Raw genomic sequence first — 13,193 nt, forward strand, 5'->3', positions numbered from 1 at the left:
CTTATAATAACCTATTTATAACTTTAAATCGGTGAGGTTAGGAACTGTACTTAGTTCTATATCTCATCCTATGGCCACGTCATGTATGACAGCAGGGAGTAGAACAGTTCAAATAACACTCAGAAAATTAAAATATAAAATCTTTAACTCACCACGGATTGTTCGGAAGACCAATTTCATGCCGGGGGCTTCATTAATTTCATTTATGCCCTGGTCGAATGACTGGAAACAGGCTGTGGATTTTAATTTTCATGTGCTGTTTTAAAAGGTGAGGGACTTGAAAAATTTGGAGCCTTTTTAATTGATAGACCGAGAGAAGCCGGAACGGGCAGCTATTCATATTAATAAAGTAGTTAATACCTATTGGAATTTCGTTAGATTTGTTCGTATGTGATCGATTTAATACAATAATAATTGGTGATGAATTGTTTACTCGTAGTGATAAAAATTAGTGATGTTTATTTACATTTTACATTGCGAAGTTCCGTTGGTGTTCTGTAGATTGGGCCTACGTGTTTTGGCGTATCGGTCGGTAGTTGAAGGATCTCGTTCAGGGTGATTTTTATTATGTTATCTGTATTGGATACAAACCTTTGTGGAAGTTTGTGTACAAGTTTTGCCTGGAATGGATATATGAATGATTGGGTGACTGAGCACTTTAGAATTTAGACCCATATTCTTATAAACCAGAACACCTTGAAAGACTAGAAATAGAAATACCACATTCACAGGGCATGTACATTAGCGTGTTCTGCAGAAATGGTTAACATTTGAACCACGTCAGCCCTCAGGTTCAAGGCCCACATAGATATCTCGGCGCATCACCACCGACTGGTAAAATGTGCCTGCGGTTCTCGTTGTTGCTATAAGTCCGAAGGTAATGGATCAGTGTGACGTAAGCAGACGTGCAGGATGCCTCGCAGCGTATGCAAGAACCTTGCCATCAAATGAGTGAGTTTGAATGAGCGCGCATTATTGTCAGGAGAGAACGTGATACATCCATCCGGGAAACTGCTGTTCGTGTGGGACGAAGTGTGTCGTCAGTAAAACTGTGTGTACAGAATGGTTCACAGAAGGCCGTAGAACACGACGAGATAGGTCTGGTCGCACAACCAGACCAACCCCCGAGGAGATCGACACCTCAACCGAATGGTATTGCAGGACAAATCTGCACCCTCAGTGGAAGAGTGTAACTCATCGTACACTATCAGGAGTGACAGCCCGACGACGTTTATTACGGCCTGGGTTACCAGCGCGTCGTCCACTTCACCGCCTACCTTTGACTAATGTGCATAAACATGCTAGACTGCAATGGTGTATGGAACAACGTCACTGTGGGCAGGAATGGCAGCAGATACTGTTTTCGGACGAATCAAGGTTCTGTTTGTTTGAAAATGATGGCCGTATTTTGGTTCGCCAAAGACAGGTGGAGAGGCATCACATTGACTGCATTCGCACAAGACATACGGCGCCAAATCAAGGCCTTATGGTGTGGGGTACTTTTGGGTACAACCACAATCACAACTGGTGCGTGTCTAGGGCACTGTGAGCAGTATGGCCTAGGTGAATGGCATCCTGCGACCCTTAGCCATACCATTTCTGCACGACACACCATACGCCATATTTCAGCAGGACATTGCGCGATCACATGTTGCTGCACGAACACGTGCTTTCTTGTTGCCACAGGATGCCAGACTGTTGCTCTGGTCCTCCCGATCACCGGGCTTGTCGCCAATCGAAAATGTGTGGAATATGTTGAAACGATGGGTGCGGCGCTGTGACCCAATGCCAACCACCAAAGGCGAACTGTTGAAACAGGTGAATGCAGCGTGGATTGCTAAACGCCAGGACACCAATCGTGCCTTATACGAGTCGATGCCATCACTCATGGAACAAATTATCAGTGCTCACGGAGTACCCAGTGCCTACTAGGCAACAGGACAGTTGCTGCATCTAGATGACTGATATGCCAACCATTTCTGGAGAACATACCGATGCACATGTCGTGTGAATATGAACTTCCTACCTCTTAGCTTTCAAGGTGTTCTGTTTTTGTGAATATGATTGTAGAATTTCTGGTATGCTTCCAGCAAAGGTGAGTTAACAAGAATTTCTATAGAGCATTCCAGCATTCCAACCTTAAAGTGCAGTACAGCAGTAATGGGATAAATCCTTCTCTATCCGTCTCTCATGTTTTGCGGCTAGCGCTGTCCTAATCTAATGCAGCGGATTTGCCAAATATCCGTAAATCAGTATGTTATCGGTTAAAATGGGCGAGTATCGTGTTATGTACAGAATTTCAAGGCGCATTTGATGCTGTTATCAAAAATGTAAATAAATAATTTAGTGTAAAAATTGTAATATAATGTAAAGTTACGCCAAATGAAAAATCTTCACTGCATAGAACTTATAATATCATAACTCCTATGTTACACCTAATTTTTTCACTGCTGGTAAAGAAACATTTCAGCTCGATGTAGATAAGTTCATTTTTAAATTTAAATGATAACAAAATGCAGTATATGCCTTAATTTTCAGTCATGTTCAGGGATTTTCATGTGCAGACACGAAAAAGCCAGTCATGGGCCAGCGTCTTTTCTATTGAATTTGCATGGGGGTTCAAAGCAAGGCAAATGGACTTCCGATATGGAAGTTATTAAAACAATCCCGAAGTGCTTATCTTACTTAGCTTTTAATTTGTGACAGGAAAAATTTCTCCTTCAATTTTGGTTTCGCGCGTGACTCGGCTGGCTGGCTGGCTGGCTCGCAGAAGTACCGGTGTGTGCAGTGGTGTTCATTTAATCTGTATTATAAGATTGATTAAATACAGATCAGTGATAAATGTATAGTTCTTGAGGACAAGTGGATTGTGTTTGTTGTGTGTATGTAGTCTGTGTAGTTGTGAGTTCATGCTCGTGCTCCTGCGGGGGGTTCTTAGTTCGAAGAAAAAGTGCAGAGGGATGTACTATGGATCGACAAATTAAAAAGAAACGTTCCGTAGGTTAACTCAGGGGAAAAGAACACAATATGACGATTGTCCTGGATTATTTTTTGAAGATTCTGAATGTGAGTAGAGCAGTCAATGAAACAGATAAAGCTACAGGTTGTTCCGAAAGAACAACCTATGCTATAAGGAAGGAACACACATGGTCCTTTGCGAACTCCCGCTAAAAAACCAAAAAGAGAAGGACGGCAGAAACATGCAAGGAAAGTTAAATATGTTGAAATGGTTCAAAGTGGAGTGCGTCGAGTGGTTCCCTCTCTTTGATTTGCTAACATACCACCGATATTGAACGCGATTTTGAGTCGGATAAATGGAGAAGATTCTTTGCCACGATTTTCCAAAACTGCGTTGTATCGCTTCTTATATGATACAGGACTCTGTTATTTAAAACGGGGTAATAAAATAGCTTTCACTGAAACCGATGAAATGATTAAGTGGAGGCACAGATATCTCAAGGAGATAAAACGTTGGAGGGCACAAAATACAGCTTTAATTTACACAGATTAATCGTGAGTAAATATTGGGCAGACAGTGACAAAAGAACGGAAGGATACGACAGTGAAAATTGCACGGATGGCCGCCATTGAAGGGCTGAATTCGGGACTTAGGCCACCGAAAGGCCGAGGTCCGCGATTCGCCTTAGCCCACGCAGATAATAAACATGGGTTTGTTCCAAATGCTGAATTAACACTTTTATGCCATATAAACACGGTGGACTGCCACGAGGAAATGACTGGTGAAATTTATGAGACGTGGTTTTCGGAACAACTGTTGCTGAACACTTCCGAAGGTGCCGTGATCGTGCTGGATAATGCAGCTTATCATTCCCGTAAGTTGTAACCTTTGCCGGTGGCGTCTTGGCGAAAAGATGACATCGTACAGTGGTTACGTAAAAAACAAATATCTTTTGAGGACGGGATGCTCAATCGAGAATTGTTGCACATCGCTTCACAATATAGTGCCTTGTATGATAAGCAGAGAATAGATTAAATTTCAAAACCGGCAGGTCGGCAGATTTTACGTCTCCTGCCTTATCACTGCGAGTTAAACCCTATTGAGATGGTGTGGTCAAAGTGAAAAACTATATCCCGTATCATAACGTATCATTCAAGAAAAATAATGTGGAAAATGTAATAACCGCTGCGTATAAGAACATTACGGTGGACAATTGGGCAAATTACGTGAAGGAAGTAATGAAACATGAAAGAGATTTGTCGAAAGCAGACGAATTATACGACGATGTCGACGTTGAAAAACTTTTAATAAGACTTTCTTCATCGTCCGGATCATCCTTAAGTTCATCTCCCAATCCCGGTTCATCCAAAGCAGGAACATCATCCCAGAGTCCTTCAGAGAGGCCCAGCCCATGAGCTGCTTCGGCAGTAGACTGCAATGGGCTCTGAAAGGCTCGATAATACGAAGCCGGTGACGTCATCGCACGGGCCGGTCTGGGCATCCCTCTGTCATTCGTACGCGGTGAGCCAAGGACTGCGCTGTGGTAGTTCTATGGGCTGAGTGCTTCAATGTGTACAGTGTACTGCGTGTCAGCGGAGTGCGTTGCATTACGGTCGAATGCAGCCGATCAAATTTGCTGTGGTTTTCAGTTTGACTTCTCCGTCTATCCTGAATTCGGAAACGAATGTGGACTATAGTTCCAAAAGAGAAGAAACAGTGGCAAAAATTGTGAAGTAAAAAAAGAAGCAACAAATGAATTAAAAACCACACAATACAAGACTTCTGAACCGGATCCTGAACTTCAAAGTCGTATTTGGTTGATATTCAAGCCTTACCCTATTATTTTTATATTGCTCCGTCGCCCCCATCTCGAATTGTTTTGAAAATAAAATACAGTCCATGTCCCTCAGGGATAATGTATATTTACATTAGTAAAGGAATTTTGAGAATCGGTCTAGTAGTTCCTGAAATTACACTCCAGATATACACAAACTAACAAAATTCGCGCTCTCTCTTTATTATGTTAGTATAGATTAAAGGAGTTGGATGGATTTTGTCTTTTTATGATTAGATAAAAATCTTACGATGAACGAGGTATGCTTGAATGAAGAGCATTGTAATGTTTCCGTGTCATCAGACTCCACGACTATGCCACACCCTGCCAAAGTAATGAAGTTTTCTTCGTGGATTGACGTTCATGATGCTCCTATTCCAAGAGATGAGATGGAAACATATTTAAAGCAAAATCGTGGAATGGAAGAAGATAGATACAGCGTCCTATTGGAGAACAAATGGACAAAACTATCCAAAATTTCACCTGATCGCTAAGAAAATAATATGTATGCAAGCATCAAGTTCAGCTTCAGAGAGAAATTTCAGTTCAGCGGGCTTCATTCTCAACGTACGACGGTCTATTCTACAACCAGACAATGCTGATGCTCTTCTTTTCATTCACAGTAATTCCATTCCACCACATTAACAATGACCAATAAACTGCGCACACTAAGTAAAAGCTATGTTAAGGGTTGTTTTTGTTGTTGGCATATTACACGTCATTTCTGTTTGTATTTTATTTTGAGGCAAACTCGAATGAAGTCCCATGAATATGCTCCGTGTTATTTGGATTCATTTTCAGTTAACTTGATGTCAGTTGCAAACGAATATTAGTTTACAATAAAGTTTCTGTTTCTTTTCAACTATTATTATTATAACAGTGCAGGAGAAATCTCTACCGTTTAATTTCAAAATGCGATTAGCCTACTTTAAAATATGTTATTAGCGTACGGGAATTCGTGGAGTGAATGATCCGAATAGTAGTGTGACGTGCATATTTCGTTGTGCACGCCGCACATGTTATTGTGGAGAAGTACTCAAGGTTATTCTACTGAGCCCGCCCAGTGCGGTGGACTGCGCTGGACTCTATGAGACCAGTGCTGTGGGCCAGTACACTGCCGCATCAGAAGGGAACGGCACTGCACGGCTGGGTTGCCGGGGCCCGTGGGTTTGAAGAGCTGCGCGGTGGGCCTGGCTGCAGGACTCTGCATCAGGTCTTGCAAAAGTGATAGAATGTCACGTCCAATGACTAAGAACAACGACAGTGATTAAGTTAATTTGTATTTATTTTACCATCCTACAAATATCAATTTATGAATGAACTCAAAATTACAAAATTACGAAACATATGGAACTGTGACGTCCCGTTTGAGTCGACGAGCGTGATCTTCACGAGTCAATTTCGCAACAGCGCGCTCCATCTACGCTGTACTGCAATTTAAGGTCGGAACGCTCTTATATACAGTGTCGTAGTAACTTAAGGGCGGTTTGAGGATCAAATATAGTTTCATCGGAGACGTTTATGCCTAGGTAACTTGTTGATTCACCACGGGCTTGTGTTCTTATTTCTTATTGATTTATACTGTGGCTTTCATCTTTCCCTTCTGACACGCATAGCTACAGATTTAGAAACACTGATGTCGAAGCCTAGTTCAGGAAAACTTTGTAGGGAAATTTTTGTCACTTCAGCATCTGTCCAAACTGTTACCCATGATTACCTTGCCATCTGCGAAACTCATAATTGTCAGTCTCCTTTGGAACAGTACTGGCTATGGATTATTCAAATAACATAGATGTTGATTTTCATAGGGAATCTGAAATATTTGTCCTGAATGAGTTAATTTATATTGGTATTATAAATTTATATTGGTATTATAAATTTACTCATTCAGGACAAATATTTCAGATTCCCTATGGAAATCAACATCTATGTCATCTGATGGCCAAGCAGGCATCAATTTTTGATAATGAGACAAAGTCTCTTAGTGCATTGGCACTGCCGGTGGCTCCAGTTAGCCTACGCAGTGGCCTCCACGGTATGCACTAGCCAGCGTATTGGTAGGTGTGCTAGGTACCAACTGATGAGCCCACCCTAGCACACGAGGGCGAAACGCTGGCAACCAAGAATGAGTTAGCTGGAAAATTTATAATGTCCAATTCTGCAAGAATGTACTCTGTTGCTAAATTTTACGCAGTGGAAGATAGTGGAGAACATTGCAATACACCTCGTTTAAATTAGGCGGGATCATTATTCTGGTTTCGTGTTTCGGTTGTAAAGTCATAATGAGATTCGTCTGTTTATCGGGAATGCTTGTTGATTCGAGATTCTTCCTTATATAGAGCTGCCCCACATTGTCAAAAGGTTTTCTCTGATACCTAAGAGCACCACGCAAGCGTCATGTTTGCTCACTTTTGCCGAACGCAGAACCACCACTGATATAGACGTCTTTAGATGTGTACCTGGGGATTTATTGAATCCCCTCTGGTTCCGATTAAAACTATTGTCATATACTGACGAATCCTTTGGTCGAGCACTCTTTCAATTACCCTCCGAATTTCGTTACAGATGGTTTTTAGACACCAGTTACCCGGACAATTAGTGTCCTCTGCTTTGTGAATGGGAACTGCCCCGGTCCTTTTCAGAGTGAATTGTTCAAAGCCGGTTTGGAGCATTCAAAGTAATAATTCCATAGGCAGTTCCGTTCGTAATTGTCCGTATCATGATGTGATCGGGAACGCTGGCCCTGGCTACTGAAATTCTCTTCATTGCAGCATTTATTTCTTCTTTATAAATAACGTCATTATAAATGTTGTTTTGCTCAATAAGTTAAGTTTCGTTAACTTTCGAAGGGTATTCTAGTTTCACGTTGTCACTCTGCTTTGAAATGAGATTGCCTGGCGCCCCGGATTAGATCATCATCAGATGCTTTGATTAAGTCGTTTCTAAAGCTCACTCCTTTACAGGAGTTCAGGGGCTTATGCTTTTTCACCTAAACAGGCACTGGTCCGAAAATCGTAGCAGCCAGTCACCTCCTTTGTCCGACCGTAGTGGTCTTGATAAGTACGGATCCGTCATGGAGCTTCCATATATCATCAACCTCATCGCCAAGAATATCCTTTACGGCATTACCAATTAGAAATGGACGTTCCGTAAGGAAGCTCAGTCCATTGATCCTGGAGGCAAAGTACACTCACCCGCTTCTTGAGCAGAGGGATCAACAGCACGGTTGAAACGTTCACGTTTATTAGGACCACCTTTAAAAGGCGCCGTTTGAAGGCCGGCAGCCTTAGTTGAAATAAAATTAAAATTGCCTGGTTGCTTTTTGGTCCTATGAGTAGCTAATGAAATATTCAGTTAAACCTCAACAGAGCCTGCATGTAGGAATAAGGCGTTATAGGCTACTCCAGAGGTCGCCCGATTATCTGAAGGTGGACCGCTAGTGACTACTCTCCCAGTGGCCACACATCACCCCGCCACGACGCGAAAATTGTGATTAGGGGAGGATGACCCCCCTCCCCTACACATACACACACATACACACACATACACACACACGTACGCACTCTGAAGACAAACATTGTAGCCAAGGCTGGAAGGCTGGCAAGAGTCAGAGAAATGAAAATTAAGAAGGTTGGACCAGGAATCCTATTATTATTATTATTATTATTATTATTATTATTATTATTATTATTATTATTATTATTATTACTATTAGTAATTTAGATGTTTTCGGCCATTAGAAACTACAATAAGCAACATTTACAGATTTTAGAAGCTTTGTTTCCAGCCCAGTACCGTTACATTCTCTCTCTCTGGCAGCCTGTCTCTTTTCTGCTGTCCACCCGCTGTTCTGCTGTTATTCACGAAAAGCCCTTGAAGTTATTGATCTGGTGTCGGTAAGGCCTTCACGATTTAGTCCATTTTTTTAAGATCCTTCCTAACCTCCCCGAACCAGATTATCACATGCGTTCGGTCTACTATCGTGTATAGTAAAAATCTTCTTAGTCAATGGCTTGCCATCCATTCTAAATAGGTGGTCATAGAACTTGAGTCATCTCATCTTGATGGATTCCATCAGTCCTTCGATTTTCTGATATAGTTCCCTTCGTCCTCGCCACCTGTATTGTCCAGCCACAATCTTTGGGCCCATTACCTTTCGGAGGAACTTTCACTCAAACTTCTCTTAAACCAAACTTATTATTATTATTATTATTATTATTTATGTTGGACGACCTCTTCACAGGCTTGCTCGGGGCCGAACATTTATTCGGAAAATGGCCGGTTAAAATAAAGGCCCTGTCTAGGACTGTTGGACTATCCTTTCATTCATATTTCGCAATGTCTTGAACAATACTTCGAAATATATTAGACTTTAAAAAAGTGTCTCATTACAAGAAATATGAAAAAGTAATGTAAGAGCTTAGTACATAGATACCAACCTGATTGGCTGCCATGATACGAAATTTTAGATACGGCTCCTGGTCCATCAGCTGTAATTTTCACTTGACAACCAAATCAGATATACGCTAAAGTAAACATCTGATATATTTAGATTCTATCAATTTATTAAAAGTGTAATGACATGAACTTAACACATGAAATTGAATCTGTAGAGGCTACTTGCCTAATTGTGGAAGAGGAACTGCAACTAGCAAGCAACAGCCAGACTACCAGTATATAACAGCTCAATCAAATCAAAAATCAAATCAAAATCAAATCAGTCTCTACTGATCAGCATTTAGGGCAGTCGCCCAGGTGGCAGATTCCCTATATGTCGTTTTCCAAGCCTTTTCCCTATAGAGCTCATCTTGTTTTACTAGCACCACATCCGGAATATTCTTCCTTTTATTTGGTTCTATCACGTTCTGAATAAGCTGTCCTTTCCACATTAACATATTTGCCATTTGTTGATCATGTTTCCTGACATTCGAATTACCTCACCAATTGACATTTCCTAAATGGGATCACCAGCCACAATCACGTTCCTTTCCTTATCGTTTCCCATATAGCTGATTATCTTATCAAGAAATTCTGAAGCAGCGTCTGCGCTACCCTTTCTCGGTCCGTACACTCCAAAAACATCAAGTTGCCTATTATCTTTCGAGATGAGCCTTACACATAGAATTGCATGTTTGTCATCTTTAACTTTTTCGTAGCTTACAAAATTTTCCTTCACCAGAATGAATACTCCCTCTCCTAGCATTCCTATCCCATCACTACGGTACACACTCTAGTTCCGTGAAAAAAATTATGTAACCATTATATCGTTTCTCAGCCATGATTCAACCCCTATTACATTATCTGGTGAGTATATCTATTCCTTTCTTTACAATACTTCTACAGTTGAGCACTAACATTTTTATGTCATCGCTACTTGATTTGCAGTTCCTTGTTCCCTTATCACCGCTCCCTTGGCAACGCCGTTTCCCTGAATGTACCTCCCTATAAACCTTCTAAACAAATATCCAAACTTATATTGCACCCGACAGGGGCATGATCCAAGGACCTTTGGTTAAGACTGGTCATTTAAATTGCAGACGCAATTCTATTTGAGGAAAAAAGCTCGAAATTAATTAATGTCAATATCATTGATACAGATGAAATAAGTCTTTAAAATTTATTCCATAAATTTCATTATTTGCGATCTATTGCGCAATCGTTTTCCTTTGTCCAGCCGTGAGCCCGCAGAAGAGTGAAGCCCGTGAAGTTATGGGTGGGGCTGCAATCGGTGGTTCACCGTGACGTAACTTGAGAAAAGTTACCCCTACCTCACGTTCAAGAAAGCGGGGGGAGGCAAGCTTTTTCGAAGCGACATTGGGAGCCATCTTTAAATCACCTTGACCAACTTGATTGTCTAGGATGTGAAAATTAATAAAATCTGAATTCTGGTGTCGCGTTTTGATTTAGAAGAGATAATTATAATTGGGGCATTCATTTAGAGTGTATAATGTCCTCTTGGTTGATAACTTACGGATGGAGAAAGAATACTTCGTTATATCTGCGTGTAAAATTATCAGGGGCCATCTGGTTAGTGTGAAGACACCTCATTGATGCGGCAGTTTACCCCAGAGTAAAGGGCGTAACAGGAAAATCTTTAATTAATTACAGGAGATCCTACGAAAAATAATCGCACGGATGTGTCTCATTCACATCAGGTGAATACTGGTCACCTACTGGTCGCACTATTTGACCTTAAGTGGGCCGTGGATAGGCCATATGCATATATTAACTGCCTTCTTGTAAAAAGCACTGCCAAGGGTGCAGCTTCTCATTCGCGACTCTCAGCTCACGGAGGGCGAGGCTATATTTAGCTGAGCTGGTAGTAATTCTTTCTTTAGTGATTTGAAACCTAAAATTTAAACGCAGGAGACTAATTCGTGTGAACACTACATACAGTTGACGTACGTGACGATATTAATTAAACATTTAAACCGCGTCGAGTCGCGAACGCTTTGTTCGACTCGTAAAATTATCATTATTATTACTACACCATGACCGGTTCGGGTAGTAATAAGCGAATAGTGGTTGAGAGGTACAAGATAATTCGATATTGAACCGCGGACTATAAGATACTAAACCGAAATCGTGGCCGGACACACGCGCTGAACGCAATCGAACGTATTGTGGAAATAAAATAGTGACGTGTGCTGTGCTTAGGAAAGTGCAAGTGACATCATCAATCGAGTACCATGGATTTCCGTCTTGATGGTGAAATGGAGCTACCAGTGATCGCTTTGGTGCAATGGATTAGTACTAAAACCCGACATGGACAACCCCATCTGACCAAGGTGTCAGCAGAGGATAGAGGATCAGTACCTTTCAAACTAAATGGCATGGCTAGAAGGGACGGGAATTCTTTGTCATAAACTGTGGCTATAACGTTAGGGATGTAACCTTATTTGTATGTGGAAGTGCCAAAGATGAGCACGTAGTATTATTTTTCTTCTTTTTCTTTATTAATAACAGGTCTGAGAGATTTTAATTGTAAATAGGGGAAATATTTATTCTGAGAGATTTGTATGCGGGAGAAGGTTAATTTATTTTCTTCATTTGGGAAACTCGTAGTTAGTTAACGTGTCATAAGACCAGTAGTTTAGTAGTTTCAGGGATTGATAATTTAAGTCAGGTTTAGTTAATCCAGTATTGATAATTGCATGAGTTGTAAGTATTTTAAGTTAAACTACGTGAGATGTTCCAGAATTCCGAGAGATATCCACAGGACTGATACCCCAACACCTCCATTGAAATATTTAGTTAGGGAGTGTTTCAATTTAAGTTGGGTCGTTTTGATGAGTTTAATTATAAATTAATTACAATTTAATCATGAGTTGATTACCGTGTGACAACTGAATTATGGTTTAATTATGAGTTAATTACCGTGTGAATATTTAATCATGAGTTGATTACCGTGTGACATTTGAATTATGGTTTAACTATGAGGTGATTACTGTGTGAATATTTAATTATGAGTTGATTACCGTGTGACAATTGAATTATGGTTTAAGTATGAGTTGATTACCGTGTGACAATCTAACTAAAATTAGTTGAGTTAATTATGGTGTGAATACTTTATTACGTTGTAATTATGAGGAATTTACCGTGTGATGGTTTGATATCATTTAATTACCAGGTAAATCACGTAAGAAATTCAGTGGACAGCTGAAACCAATAATAATAATAATAATAATAATAATAATAATAATAATAATAATAATAATAATAATAATAATAATAATAATCATGGTTTCGGCCATGATAAAATTACGTGTTGAATTTAAGTTCCTTTATTTACGGAACGAGGTGTCTTTAACGAGATGGTTTGCTTGTCCGTGCAAGGCGAAGCTAATGACCGACCGTAGAAAGGGTAGGGGGAATGCCCGACCTTGCGAAAGATGTGTTTTTGTGCGTGTTCGCCTCTAAAGGTAGGGAATTCTGGGCTGTGAAGTAAAGCCTGACTAAATATCGCTACTAGTTGGAAATATTCAACACGGCAGAATAATATATTTGCTAATAAGCGACACGGTAATGGGTACTGATATTTGTCATATTATTATTATTATTATTATTATTATTCATTTGTGTATAAATTACCTAGGGTTTTCAATGCCACATGTTCATCTCTGGGGTCATCAGATCAGTCCTGGACTTGGGCATTGGTATTCCACAATGGTGGGATGATGGATGTATGCCACACGTGATTCTTGTACATAATATGTGACTATTTATGATGCTTCGTGTAATATGTAACGAATGTAATTAGCGTCGGCGGTGGCTTTATCCCATCGGCACGGCGAATTATGTATTCCAGTGAGGGTTCGGTTCAAACCTGGGTGTTCGACCCATGTCAGTATTCTGTTGGGGAAATAACTCGTGTGCTTTTGAAGTAGGCATCACTCAGAC

General features: G+C 40.5%; 1 protein-coding gene across 1 annotated transcript in view; it reads right to left on the reverse strand.

Annotated features, from left to right (window-relative positions):
- The window catches only part of LOC136858689 (A disintegrin and metalloproteinase with thrombospondin motifs 12), a 477,582-nt gene that overhangs the window by 213,968 nt on the left and 250,421 nt on the right, over positions 1 to 13,193 (reverse strand). The gene's annotated exons all lie outside the window — the stretch shown is intronic.

The sequence above is a fragment of the Anabrus simplex genome, chromosome 1 (assembly GCF_040414725.1).
Source record: "Anabrus simplex isolate iqAnaSimp1 chromosome 1, ASM4041472v1, whole genome shotgun sequence".
NCBI classification, from domain to species: Eukaryota; Metazoa; Arthropoda; class Insecta; order Orthoptera; family Tettigoniidae; genus Anabrus; species Anabrus simplex.